We start from the raw sequence: 15,081 nt of genomic DNA on the forward strand, positions 1-15,081 counted from the left end.
ATCTCTTCTGTTCTATAGCCCTGATGAAGACCTGAAACTCAGGTCGAAACGTCGGCATAAAATAAATAAATATTGTTTTGTTTATTTATGTTGTTCTTTGCTGACCGCACCCCCCGATAAACTTCTTCAAGCATTAATCTACGGTCAACTATCTACATCTCATTGTAAACAATATTTTTATTGGAGATATAGAAAGTCGTTAGAGTTTAGTAATTTTAAACCAGTTTTTAATAATAACATTTTTTTTTCATTTTAATTAGCACAAATATCGATAAATAATGCCCTAATGTTATAAGTTCACTTGCACTTATCGATGAAAAATCTTCTAAAAAAGTTTTAGTCCTTTCGGTAAAAGTTTAATTCCTAACTAGAAGTTGGGAAATTGCTTTAAAGTTGACTGCATTAACTGGCTCGGAAAGTTGTGCCACTGTGTCACTCAATGTCACCAGCAGGGGAATCTCACAAATTAGCCCAGCCTTCGTCCCGAGTTATACCTTTTAAATTTATCATATCATTAAAAATTTATATAATTACTCCTATGATACAAATAATCTCAATGATAATTTATAATTTAAATAATTTTTAACAAATTGAAAGCGTATTTTTCCAATTCTCCCTGTCAGCAGCTCGATTTCTCCATTGTCCAATCCTCATCCTCCAAATCATTGATCCATCATAGTCTGTTCCTTCCTCTCGCTCTTTTTATCTTCCAGTTTTCAAAAAAATAGTTTTATTGGTTTTTATCTTCTTCAATCCTTTTCTATATATTATTATACACTGCTTGATTTGACATAAATTGTCATATATGGTTCATTTTATAGATCCGATAGATGTCAATTATTTCTTCAGTTATAGAATTGTAAGTGCAGTTTGGTATAATATATACTCTATTTACTTTAATTATATTATTTCAATTTCTTGAGACAAGGTAATTATTTATTAAATAAATCAGAAATTTTTATCCATTTTTGTCTCAACACTTTTATTTTTCACCAGTCCAATTGAGGTTATAAATGGTTTGTTATATTGTAGTGTATTAATTGTGGATAATCTTATATAAGAAAAATTAAATATTAATGATTTTAAATTTAAAAAAATAAAAAATAGGCTTTTAACTTATAATAAAGAAAATGTCCTGGGCAGAATAGCCTGCAAAAGAAACTTTAAATTAATGTGAGGAAGAAATTATATCGAAGATGTCCTTTGAGGATGGCTAGAATGGCCGAAACGTTGGACTGGTGAAAAATAAAAGTGTTGAGACAAAAATGGATAAAAATTTTTGATTTATTTAATAAATACTCTATTTACTTTATTGAAGAAGATAGTCATAATATATTGAGCTACTATTTACAGACTATTATATACAATTTATCTCCTAGATTGTCCTGACAGCTCTATTCACCTTCTGCTCTAGAATATAGAATCAGAATGATTTCGTCTCTGACTAGGTGATATTCACGTGCAGAACGAGGAGGTGAGGATAAATTAAAACTAGGTAGAGGTGACGCTCTCGGTGGGAGGATTGTAGGAATTCAGACTTTTTTCTCTTTGGAGTTGGTAAAAAATAATCAGCGAATCGGCGGGGCGTTGATTTTTTGACTTATTCTTAGTTTAATTTTACTGTTGAACGGCTAAGTCCTCCTAGAGGATTTAAGGACTTGACTAAAAATTGTTAAAAATGTTACAACTTTCTAACCTGAACTGCTCTTATGATAAAAAACAATTAGATGCTTGTTTATTTTATACACAAGTGTGAAATTGCAAGAATGTAAACATGATGGTGTTTGTTACTCCCGAATGATTGCTGAATCAAAATCATCACATACAATTCGTTTATAGGTAGTTTGAGTACTTTTGAAGGACTTCTTTTTCCCGATACCTTTTAGCATAGAAGACCTGATAGCCGTCCTGGGAATGTCCTTTGGAAACGGTACCTGCATAACGATATCTATTATTATTGTGAGCCATTGTGTTTTAGATTAAATCTAACTTTCTTCTCTTTATCTGTTGCAGGCTCCGCCTTACTTCCCGTCCTTACTGCCAGCGCCACGGCTAGCTTCACTGCTATAAATATTTATAAGGTGAGTTTAGTCATAATACATCCATTGATATTTTGTATATTAACATAATAACAGTAAAGCCTTCATAATAAAAGTTTTCATCACTATAATTTATTTTTCTTACTTGTATCAGAAATGTATTATTTTATTTTGTACACTAAGCTTTTCTCACCTCCTTTTTGAAACTCAGTCTAATCTCTCAACACTATGATTTATATAATTTTCATTGTTAGATGTTTCGATATTTTGCTAACGTAGCTATTTCAATTAATTAATTTAACTTCTTCTAGTAATTTTCAAATACAATATTTTTTCACCCCGCACCCCATCTTTTCATACATATTATCCAAGGTCATCTGTCTTATCATCTTAAAAAGTTATTAAATTTTTTTTTCATATGATATGTTTATTAAATATCCTTTTCTTTAAGCTATCTATGATTTTTTCTTTACTATAAATAATATTTCGTAACTTATGAATGTTATACCTTTTTTTATCAGCTTACAAACATTTTAATATACATTTTTTTAATAATTTAACAAACGTTTTATAACTTACCAAAGTTTGCTGCTACATTATAATAAATTTCAAATGTTACCTTTAACTAATTGTACTGGTACTGGTTTTGGTGGGGGGAAGAAGTCCGGCAAGTGGGCCTAGTGGTCTTTTTTCCAACCTCTGGTGGCTACCTAGCTTGTCGCCGCGTACTATCCAGGGTGGAAGTGTCAAGATTCATTCTTTGGGACCGCCGAAAAATGAATGTTAACCGCCCCAGGTGGGAATCGAACCCACAACGTTTCGAGCCGAGCGCACTAGGACCGTCACGTCCCTTTAACGAATGTTACATATTACCTTTGTTTTTTTATAATTTAACATACATTTATTATACCTTTTTTATCAATAAACAGACGTTTTATTTTCTTAATTACGCTATCCATGTTTTTGTTCTGTATTATAAATAATATTTCGTATCTCATGAATTTTTTTTTTTTTTTTTTTTTATCAGCCAACAAGCATATATATTTGTTTAAATAAAAGTTTTGGATCGATATTCTCTTTGTTTGTATTTTATCTGAATATCCTTGATTTTCAAACGTAGATGATAGAAAAAAAAGTCTAATTCAGAAATATTTTGTTAAAAGAGTTTGGGGATTTTTTCTTAGCTAGCCTATAAAATTTCTTACCTCAAAGCAGAGACCATCAAAACAATACATAATGTGGTGTAAAATATGTATTTAGTCTTCGTTACATTAAACATTAATAAATGATGCATTCTAAAATTAATTCATTGTGTAAATAAACTAGGTATTTCTTTGAATCAAATTACAAAAAAATATATGTATATTTTTTTGCTGATTTACAAAGATAATCAAGTTGTTTGAAACGGCACTCGTGGACCATTATGTGTAATTATAGTTGTTTCCTGGTATTTATTCAGGTTTTATTGTTCGGACCATTATCTCTCACCAAATATTCTGAAACCACAAACCCGGAACTCCTTGTTTCCAATTTCATAGTAAATCTTTCCTGAGTTCCAAACAGAGTTCTCTAATAAATATCCTTAAGTCGATTAGTTGGATAATTATTTTCAAATCACAAAATTTATGTGCACATTTAACTATCAGTCGAAACAATTATAGTGATTAGATCCGCCTTGCTTGATCTAAGATATTGTTCACAAGCACAATCAGTGTAGTGACTTGCATATTTTAAGTCGCTTTCAACAATGAATGATGTGCCAGAATTAACGCCAATAATTGACAATCTGCTAATTACTCTCTTAATTGACCAAGGCAGAAAGGAGTATATTAATTAATTTTTTTGAGATTTAACTTAATACATTTTAGAGAACCCGAAATTAAAGTAATCTTCATATTTTAACTAATTTAATTTATTTTTTTTACTTTCAATTATATATGAAATATATAGTAAGGGAAAGCATTTTGATCGTTCAAATTGTCTAATTCCATTTTTTTTTTTTAAATTAACCTTTTGATATTCCCTGAGTCTAAATAACACAGGTCCGAAAAACGGGATGTGTGAATGTGGTCTTTGAGCCTAGCTGAAATTTCATATAATTAATCTTTACACTTTCATGAGACAGGTTTTATTGTTTAGATAAAATAAATTTTATTCTCAAAACAATTTATATTTCTTTATAAGTCCGACGTTTCGACCAATTCGGCAATCCTAAAGGACAATCTATCACAAACAGCTTTTATTATACATATGGTGTTTAACAATTTTAAACAAATAGCAATATTATTTATAAATTATCATACCTTAATACAATTTTAGAACAACATCAATTTTTAAAAACTTTATTCAGGCTGTTCTACCCAGGTCATTAATTTCAGCCCACATTTACCCTATGAGACATTAAAACATTAGGGAATCATATAATTTTATTAATAAGCAAACCTTAGCTTATGTTTAATTACCTATTTTGTCAATTCAAAATATTAAATTGTTGAATTAACAAAATAGGTAATTAGAAATAAGCTAAGGCCTATTTATTAATAAAATTATATGATTCCCTAATGTCTTAATGTCTCATAGGGTAAATGTGGACTGAAATTAATAACCTGGGCAGAATAGCCTCCATTATTTTTTTAAAATGGTGTGGTTCTAAAATTGTATTAAGGTATGATAATTTATTATTAATATTTTTATTTGTTTAAAATTGTTTAAAAGCTTAAAAAGTATAATAAAAGCTGTTTGTGATAGATTGTCCTTGAGGATGGCCGAATTGGTCGAAACGTCGGACTAAAAAAATATAAATTGTTTGTAGACTAAAGATGGATAACATTTGTTCTATTTAAAAAATGAAATTTCGTTGCTAGCACTGCAATATTGTTTTTACATTAGACGGTCTCGTGGCCATCTTCTTTTTAGGCTGCTCGAAAGATTGTCAGGAATGGAACAGGAGACAAGGTAGTGAGTGGGTTTGGGAGAATTCGTATTCGAAAGTATAAACAGAATTTGATCAAATAAAAAGTCTTATATATTTATATTTACTTTTTATTGTTTAGGGGTTGACTCATGTGAAATCAACCTTTTAATTTATAGATTACAATAAATGTAAAGATAAAAAAACAAATAAAGATTCCTTATAAAATTATTTTTCACCTTTGAACTATTTTCAGATATTTAATCGCTAATTTGGTATTTATCTAGTTTTTTGTGAGCTCCCTCTTTACATTGGTGTGTCAGGATTTTTAGTTTTAAATACATATGTGACATCCCACCAATCCTAACACAATCCTCACCACATATGCCGATGACACATGTATGCCCGCTGTTAATAATAACACTTTAATTGCATCCCAAACTCTTCAATCCCATATCACAGCCTCGAAGAATGGTGTCGTGATTGGAGGATTAAAATAAATTCCAATAAATCCCATCAAATTACCTTTATCCTACGTCGTAAACCTACTGACTGCCCTACAGTTTCATTTAATGATGTTACTCTTACCCCTGTCAAACAAACCCGCTACCTTGGACTACATTTGGACAAGCGATTAACCTGGAATCCTCACACCAGACTGAAAAGACAGGAAACTGCACGTCGATTTCGACTATTACAGCACTTACTAGACAAACGGTCCAAACTTCTAATTCATTACAAAAGACTGATTTACATGACAATTATAAGGCCTATCTGGACATAGGGCGTTGAGCTTTGGGGCTCCACTAAACCTTCGAAATCCTCTCGTATCCAATCCTTAAAATCCAAAATCCTAAATGCTCCCTACTTTGTCACAAATAAAATCATCCACAAAGGCCTTAATGTTCCATTTGTAACCAATCTAGCACGAACCAGATATCAATCCTTCCATTACAGACTCCCTAACCACTCAAACCCCTTAGTTTCTTATCTTGCTTCCTCTTTTATTCCGGACAGATCCTCCGAGGTGTCTGAAAAGAAGATGGCCTCGAGACCTTATATTGTAAAAATGTTTTTAGAGTGCTACCAATGTGTAGTTTCTCTACATGCTTGTACCGTGCCATTATGATTTCCTCAAATTTACTTGATATATTTATGTACAGTTGTAAATATCAATAAATAAATGTAAAAAAAATACATATGTAGTATTTAAATTTTAAACTCAAGTTATAATTGTTTAGGTATTTTTTATCTTAAAGACTCATCTTCTGCGAAATTCTTATAAAGAACTAGTCCTTCGGAGAGGACATTGACCAGGTTGACTTTCCGTCCAAGATACGATAGAATAGAAAGATATTGACAGGTTCTTGTCTGATCTTCTTCGTTCGCTTCCAGAAAGGACGAAAACATATATATTTCTGTCAGTAACGTCTGACAACATACCATCATGTTGAAGTGAGGTAATAAAAGTTTTATGAGAATTAATGATAATAATAAAACGCTTGGTGAAACCGAAGGTTCGATGCCGATACAACCAATCGCTATTGTACATCTACGCAATATCACATTGGTTTCCGATTTATGGGAGTTTACCCATCGGATTATTGTTAATTAACTTTTTAGAAGTTCTGCGTTCGTCACCATACCCTAAAACCCTACAAGCCCTTCTTATTCGCCGCAGTACAATCACCAAAATTATATTTACTTGGTGTATCAATTTATGAAAATTATCAGAATTAAACAATACTAATTCGTGCACAATGATTGCTAAAATAAATTAAAACCAATCATAAGCTAGTTTATGTATTTTTAACAGCTTAAACAACTTTATCCTATTGGCGAATTATATCATATATCAATAAAAAGTAAAAAAGACCTGCGAGTTATGAATTTTCCGTTGGTTTATTTTTTCCATCCTGTTTGTGGTATGTTGTTCACTTTTTTCTTTCAGTCCTCACCTGAAATCGTCTAAAAGTGTGAGCTTCAAGATAGAGAGACCTTGTACTTGTGTCCACAGTAGATATGACCGGGATGTAAGTTAGAATCAAACAAAAATACTCTATGAGATGAACCCTTTTAATAAAGGTATTAAAATAGTAATAGAAAACTATTATTGTTAATCACCATTAATGTTTTGTTATGACGTCATTTCGACATATACATTGTCTTCTCAGTGCTATACTATTTTAATTTATTTCCTTTTCTTAGTTTTTTTTTTACCTTTATGGAATTATCTATTATAAGTTATATCCCTTATCGTTCTTGTGCAGTATCTAATTACAAAAATACTACTAAAAAGACACCATAAATGTTTTTTATTCAAGTGCCTAAAAATATAAAAACTAAAAATTTGGAAGAAGATAGTTGACCGTATGAAGTTGATTGTAGGAAGATAGTCGGGTGGCAGTCAATAAAGGTATTAAAATAGTAATAGAAAACTATTATTGGTATCCAACTTTTCGCTCCACTTTGCATAGGTTCGTCAGGGCTGTCAGATTGAAACAGATATACTTTTATTGACCGCCACCCGGACTATCTTCCTACAATCTAAAAATATTTAGTTAAAGCTAGGGTCCAAAATTATTTTGGAATCTAAATAATAGATAATATTTTTTCTGAAGATATAATAAGTAAATAAAAACGTAATGATTTTGCCTTCCAGTTGTAAAACTATATGGAGAAATTTTTCCGATCTAAAATAATGGATTCAATGAACAGCTAAAAAGATTTAATTGCTAAATCAGTGTTTTTTATGTCTAGATGACGTCACATTTGAAACCATCACGACTACTAACGTTTTCCTTCTGTTGTTACACAGATTAAAGATCTTAGTTTTGAAAACTAAAATAAAAAATTAATCCAATATTAATTAAAACATATATGATTGGTTTTCTGAATTGACTGAGAATAATATTAATATTATTTCAATTTTTTTTCTATGTCGTCAAATACCTTATTATCTGACATTTTATTGGTATCTTAGCTCCTTAATGTGGTACTTGCGACTTGGGAGGTGACGGTAGCAGCGAGGTAATGTGCCTGTCTACCAACCCAAAAGTTGTGAGTTCGAGTCCGATTCTACACGGGATGTTTTACAGCATATAATAACGCAATACTCACTCGCGGTCTTCTCCCGAGAACTTGTGAGGCCCTTTAGTCAATGGGTGGCACTCATAAAAATAGGCGTGGGAGTGACGACCCTATCAAAACCTCGTCAAGAAACGCGCGATGTATTTCTGTAGTACATCGCGCTAGGTTTTAGACCTCCACCTTCTGTCGTACAAGAATAAGAAGAAGAATGTGCTACTTGCGGACAAATTAATAAGATTTTAATTTAATTTATTGATACAAAGAAGATACTTGTGGATATCTTCAACCAATAAATATAATTGATTTCTACAAGTTAGTTTATGTTAGTAACCAAATCAGTTGCCAAGGAATCAAGTTTTAGACATTAAAAATTAACTTCAAATAGGAACTTTAAATAATCCATTAGAAGAGGAGATAATATGAAAACGTAATACCACATTTTGTTTTCGCGTATACTAGATTGAAAAGGTCATATAGGGAATAAATTAAATATAATTATATCAGAAATATAGTTTTAAATCCCTATAATTTAAATGATTAATCACACTACAACAACACCTTACATCGTTCCTATTTACGTCCAGCAAAAAATGTTGATGGAAGGCCAACGGCAGATCGCAACTCTAATGGACGAGGCAAACACCTCTCATTATCTTCATCCAGGATTGGTCTAATTATACATCGTAGTTCTTTTCCATGTAATTTATGAAGAATTTTTCATTATTTATTTTTGATTCACATCCCCTGTACTTGTGGGGAATCCCCGGCTACTCTTGTGTATCACTCGCCTGGGAAAGATCTGGAATGTTATTCCTACCTGAGCTAATTATAATGACCATTTTTTCATGTCTATTTCTCTAAAAAAATAAATACAGAAAAAAAAACAATAAATGGCGCTTGCAAAAAAGAAAAAATGAAAAACACATAACTGAAGGACGTTCCTGTTGCCAATTGTTTTAATTGGCCATTTTTTCAACTCTCGTTCTCGCCTTTGTTGTTGCTTGGAATAAAATTAAATGCAAATAGGGTAATATATAAATATCTAGTTCCTTTAAAAGCTTCCTTCGGGTGATTTTGATTTAATTTTAGGTCTGTGAAATCGTTTTTTTCCTGGCATTCGTATGTGTGAACCAACATTAATGGAAATTTGTTATTAAGGATGTTTTATGTAAATTATGAGTATGGAAATAAATATTTTAATATTAAGATGTTCAAATTCTTACAACCAATTACTACACTACTGAAAAGTTGTTATGTGAAACTTTAAATAACATTTTATTTATACAAAATTGTAAATATTCTGTTCTTTACATAATTTTTACGTTCATATTTATTTATTGATCCAGCTATACACTAAATAAATGTTGCACTATGTAAAACCTCTATTTCGACTTTATTTTCATTTATTTTTTTTTACCGGTGCACAAGATCAAATTTTTGGTAAACGCTAACTCGGGTCTAGCGAAAATTTTGGTTGATCATTGTATTTTTTTGTATGCTAAAACCAAAAATTAACTCCGTTTTTATCCAAAAAGTAGAATTTTTTTTTGCAATTTCATGATATTTAATACCAGCTATATAGCTCAAAAATCAAGCAAAATCGCACATAAGGTCCTCAAAGTATCAATCTTAGGCTTATTCGGTTATCAAAAGAAGCTAAAATATAACGGACGGCACCAATCGGACTCTAATGGGTAGATTTGGATTTGAGAAATTAGATATTGTATTTATAGTATAAATTGATTGGAGGAGATGGTCGGGGGGTGCGGTCAGCAAATAACAACATAAATAAACAAAAAAATATTTATTTATGCCGAGATTTCGACCTGAGTTTCAGGTCTTCATCCAGTTTTAGCCAACCTTCACAACACCCTGATCCTAAGGAATATACATCATATTCATCATTCATGTTACAAATAAAAAAGTCATGAAATGAAATGGTTCATAGTTTTAAAAGATAATATTTTATTTATTGTGAAATTTTGCTGCAACCTAAAAGTACTCCCTCTTGGCAATAGATTACGCGATTACATACAAAAACAAAGCCACTTTATCCAAATTTTACACTAATACTAAAGGTAATGATAAAATAAAGCTAAAATTTTATGTAGTAAATAAAATTCCATGTGAAAAGAATTGCAGGAAATCCTATTTTGGAACTTGAGAACAGTTACTCAAAAAAATTATAGTTGTATCTCTATTTATTTTGTTTTTATAATAAAAAAAAAGCAAACAAACCTGACCAAACTGCTCTCACCACAAATTTTAGACAAACAGGACATAAATGAAATTTGATATACTAAAAATCATTTAAGATTTTATCAGTAAGAAAAAAACTTACAATGAAACTTAAACGAAATTATTTCTATAGAAAAATACAAGAACAAGGCTATCAATAAAAAATTACAAAATTTAAATTTATGTTACTCTAACCTAATAAATATGTAAGACATAATTAACTACACTAAATATAAATAGACAAAATACAAAACAGAAATAACAGACTCCAGTCTACCTGGAAAGAACGGTTATTTGTTGGAAAAACCAAATCAAACTCTACCTCCATTTCAACCCTATTCAGATCTGGCACAAAATTTGAGTTAGTTGTATCGTAGCAATTTAGAATAAAATGTAATTCACAATTTTAAGTAATGATTTCATTGTAATAGTTATTAATCTTAAATTATACTATGCACATATAGTTACCCTAAAGGTTCGATGCCGATACCACCAAACGCTCTCTTTATACATCCTTCCAGTGATGTCTCTCCAATCCCAATTCCACTTAATAAGTTTTAACGCAATCCTCCCATCTACGTTTCGGTCTACCCCTCCGACGTTTACCCGTTGGTTCAGTGTTTGTTAACATTTTAGGGATCTGCGTTACTAAGCCCTACAACCTTACACGCCCATATTATACGCCGCAATGCTATGCTAACTTGAATTATATTTACCGGGTGTAGGTCCCTTAATTCGGCATTGTGTAATCTTCTAAATTCTCTCGTTTATTCATCCTTTTTCGGTTCCGAATATTTTTGCAATACTTTATTTTCGAAAACCCTAAGACGATGTTCATCCCTTAGTGTGAGAGGCCAGATCTCCCACCCATAAAAAACATTGGGAAGGATAATAGTTTTGTAAATTCTAATTTTTAAGTTCTTCGATGTACGGCGCAAGGTAAGCAGTTTCGAAATTGAAAAATAACCAACACTTCCCGCCTTCAACCTAGCTTTTATTTCCTCATCAATTTCGTTTTTTCTAGTTGCCGTAGAACCTAAATACTTAAACTTATCTACCTATTCAATCGTATTACCTCCTATATCTATATCACCGAAATTGCTCGCGTTTCTACTCCTATTTTTAATAATTAGCCTAAGAAATTATACTACAAAACTTTTTTTTTCATTGTAGTATATAAATAATAATGTTACGAATCTTCACCTCAATATATAGTTTAAATGTCACAATCATTCAGAACTTCTGTACACTTGTACTTGTCTTACCTCCATAGTATCAATGAACTGATTTTTTGTAAGGTTAAAGGTTTCATTTATTCAATTTTAAAATTCAGAAAAAAAAATATCATAATTTATATTATTTTTATTAGAATAGTTTGTTTTCAATACAATCCTTGAACGGTTTTTGGTTTAGTACTTGATGAGGAGGAACTGTTAGCTGAGCGAGAGTTAACAAAATGAAGTTCTGAGAATCATAGTTCCAAGGGCCTATTGAAGGATAAGTTACCAACTTTACAGTGACTCAGAATTTGTACAAAAAAATTAATTTTTCCTAAAATTGTAGTTAAACCAATTTCGAATAATCTATAGTCTAGTATGGAACACCTCTATCACCAAAGATCATTTTACAAAATTGATGTCCGAAACTGTGACAAAGAATACATTATTAGATATTAATGAATAGAGTTGTTTGAATGTAGACTTGTGAACAACTGACTCAAAGGGGTCTAAATAACCTTCTTTTGCGAGTAGATATTTAAGAGACCAAGAGCGTGGTAAATAACTTCGGAAAAACACTGCAATTTTTTTTTGCGCGCTGAGGTCGCGGTTTGTGGTGATGGAAAATAAATGCATTGCTAATGGCAGGTTGTTAACGCTGCTGATGTAGTAGGCGGTATTTCTCGGAACATTCACAGAGTATTCCAATCATTTGTAAGTAGTTTTTAAGTTGTCGAATTAAAAGCAACTATAAGAACACAAAAATAAAAAGAATCATTAAGATACTATATAATTTTTTTTTATTTAATAAATTATATTACATTATTTTATAAGAAATAAAAAATAGTTTACAGGCGCTGTAATTTATCATCAAGGCTAATTTCGCGTTTACAAGAACAATTCACCTACCTACAGTTAAATCTCCAATGAAAGTTTCTCTTAGAGGTTCTCAATTTTATATCGATGAATTTTGGGCTCTGAAATACTATTCAAGGTCTCAATCGCAAAAAAAAACTTTTTTTTTTACGATGATTTAATTTGCAGTAAAAATCCGTCATCATAATTAAAAAGCCATCATCAGAATTCGTCTTCATGAGCATTTAAGTACCATCAAGCGACCGAGGATATTCGAATCTTGATAATGGTTTCTTATGTATCATTAAATTCTCAAACGATTTTGTTCTTTGTTTTTTTTTTCGATTTTATGCACCTTTGGTTAGTAATTCAACAAACGCAAACATTGTTTGCGGTTTTAGGCGATTTCACACAGTTAGATCACCGATAAAAAATCGTCCAAAAATTAGTTTCTATGAAAATCCTTCATTGGTAATTCGCATTAAAACAAAAAACACGCGGCTCCCACTTCCTCCGACAGGCGACTCGTGACCCACTGACAGACCGAAAGTAAAAGCGGAAGGAATGGCCGTTTCCAGGCGGTACCCCAGATCCGCGGGCCGCTTGCCATCCGGATCGGGAGCCCCGGAGAGGAAGCCGTTGAGAAAGACAGGCACTTTCACTATGAGCTAACTGTTTAGACTTCGACAAGGCTCCTGAATGAGCTGATTGTCTTCCTCATTAATTCATTATGTCCCTTCAAGGGCGAGTGTTATTTTGTTCTAATTTCACTTTCTAATACGTACTCGTTAATTGTGTAACAATAGCGAATATTCGACCGCGATTTATATATATTATAAATTTAAATTACCTGAAATTCATAAATAACAAATTGTTTATACATCTCATATATTGCCCTAAGATCAAACATTATACCCACAATGGTTGTATACAAGGATGTACCCAGAATCAAAACTAGGCGGTCAAGCTATAGTAACTCTGTGTCAAAATGTTACATTTCAACTCGGATAAGGAGGAGGAAACCAAAAATTTAAAAGTACCATACGTAATTTTCGCAGTGTTTTATTAATTATTACAATTAGTATTTGCTTGAAACAATATTTTTTATTAAATTATTAATTTTTTTTCACTTCTAGGAGGGGCAGCTGCCTCCTGCCCCACGCTGGGTACGCCCATGGTTCTTTATCCATATATTTTTTCTTTTAAGACATTTCGGGGGTACTGCATCTTCAGCTTCTATAATTTTTTTTAAAGAAAACGTATCTAAAAATACCTACTATGAATTAGTCTCATTTCTAATGATTAATAGTGGAAAAAAAGAGTCAAATATATAAGTATTTTAATATTATTTTGTTTAATTACTTGATATGCCGTGGGGATTACAGGGCGCGTAAGAATTATGTAAATATGTAATAAAATTTAAATTATAAACATTAACACTTTGTTGAAACAAAAAGGATCAAAACTCAAAGTTTATAAAGAGTTAATTCAATTAATTTTAATAATTTGAGAAGAAGATGGTTAGGGTGAGATCAGTAAAGAATACGAATAAGTAAAAACTTATTTAAATAAGTTAATTAAATTAGTTATTTGAATAAGTTATTTAAATAAATAAATAAGTAAAACACCATTATTATTACATGATTGGATTATAAATATTAGTTATAAATTATAGAAGCTGAAGAGGGCGGGGCTCAGTTTACCCAAAAAGTCCTAGAAGAATAAAAATATGGATTAAACCACAATGGTTCAATTGTTTAAAAATCATAAAAGTGTGATGGTCAGATAGTAAAAGAAATCAATTTTATGTTTAAATAGTTTATTTTTGCTTTCGCTTACCAAATATAATATATATAGCTAAGGGAAGTTCTGCGATCAGGAAAAAAAAAGAGGAGGTTTTTAGTGAAAAACGCGTTTTAATGTCCCTTAAGCCAAAATTATTAAGGAAATTGATATATATGTGTGTGTGTAGGTATATATGTACTGCCTAGTTCAAAAACAAAAAGTTATACAGGACTAGAACTACTGATTTAAGGTATGTATATGACTGGAATGTATAATCCAGGTTATAACAATGCAGCAAATAAGATGGGCGTGTAAGGACGTGGTACTTAAGAATAAACGGATCCCTAAAATGTTAATAAACCCTGAACTGAGGGGTAAACGTCCAAGGGATTGTCCGAAACATAAATGAGGGGATTGTGTTTAGACTGATTTTGGTGATTTGGTTTTGGAGGGACGTTACTGGAGAGATGTATGTAAAGAACGATTGATTGTGTCGGATTTGAACCTTTGGGTTCGCCGAGCGTTTATTGTTATTACTTTTTTACCATTTTCTCCAAAACAGCTCTAATAATTTTGATTCAACTTATCATTTTAGCATATAACTAATAGTTTAGGTTTTATTTTAAGTGAAACAGTCCAAGAAGGAAAAATATTGAATTACTTAAAAAGTTCATTCAATTTTGTTCATAATACAAAATATGAAAAAAAAAAAATTATATGAAGGAAAAATAAGTAAAAATTCTCCGGTTACTAACAAAGTTTCACGCCGTTTTTCTTTTTCCAACCCTTTTTAAATACTGCTAGATTTAACTATCTTAAAGTCTTCTCTTCCCGTTTTAAGCTAATATTTCAAAAGTGATATAGAACAATCGCTCCCCGAGGGTCTTAGCGGTGCCATACGTCTAACAAAGATGTAATTTGTATTTTGTTTATATATATATCTGTA

At 31.1% G+C, this 15,081-nt stretch overlaps 1 protein-coding gene across 5 annotated transcripts in view; it reads left to right on the forward strand.

Moving 5' to 3' along the window:
- The window catches only part of LOC106680705 (very long chain fatty acid elongase AAEL008004), a 313,611-nt gene that overhangs the window by 115,730 nt on the left and 182,800 nt on the right, over positions 1-15,081 (forward strand). For all 5 annotated transcript variants that reach the window (XM_067046771.1, XM_067046769.1, XM_067046773.1 and 2 more), the window contains exon 2: positions 2,014-2,081. The gene's annotated coding sequence lies outside the window, so the exon portion shown is untranslated. The remainder of the gene's footprint in view (positions 1-2,013; positions 2,082-15,081) is intronic.

This window comes from Halyomorpha halys, unplaced genomic scaffold, assembly GCF_000696795.3.
Source record: "Halyomorpha halys isolate HHAL.00 unplaced genomic scaffold, Hhal_1.1 Scaffold281.1, whole genome shotgun sequence".
Lineage (NCBI taxonomy): Eukaryota > Metazoa > Arthropoda > Insecta > Hemiptera > Pentatomidae > Halyomorpha > Halyomorpha halys.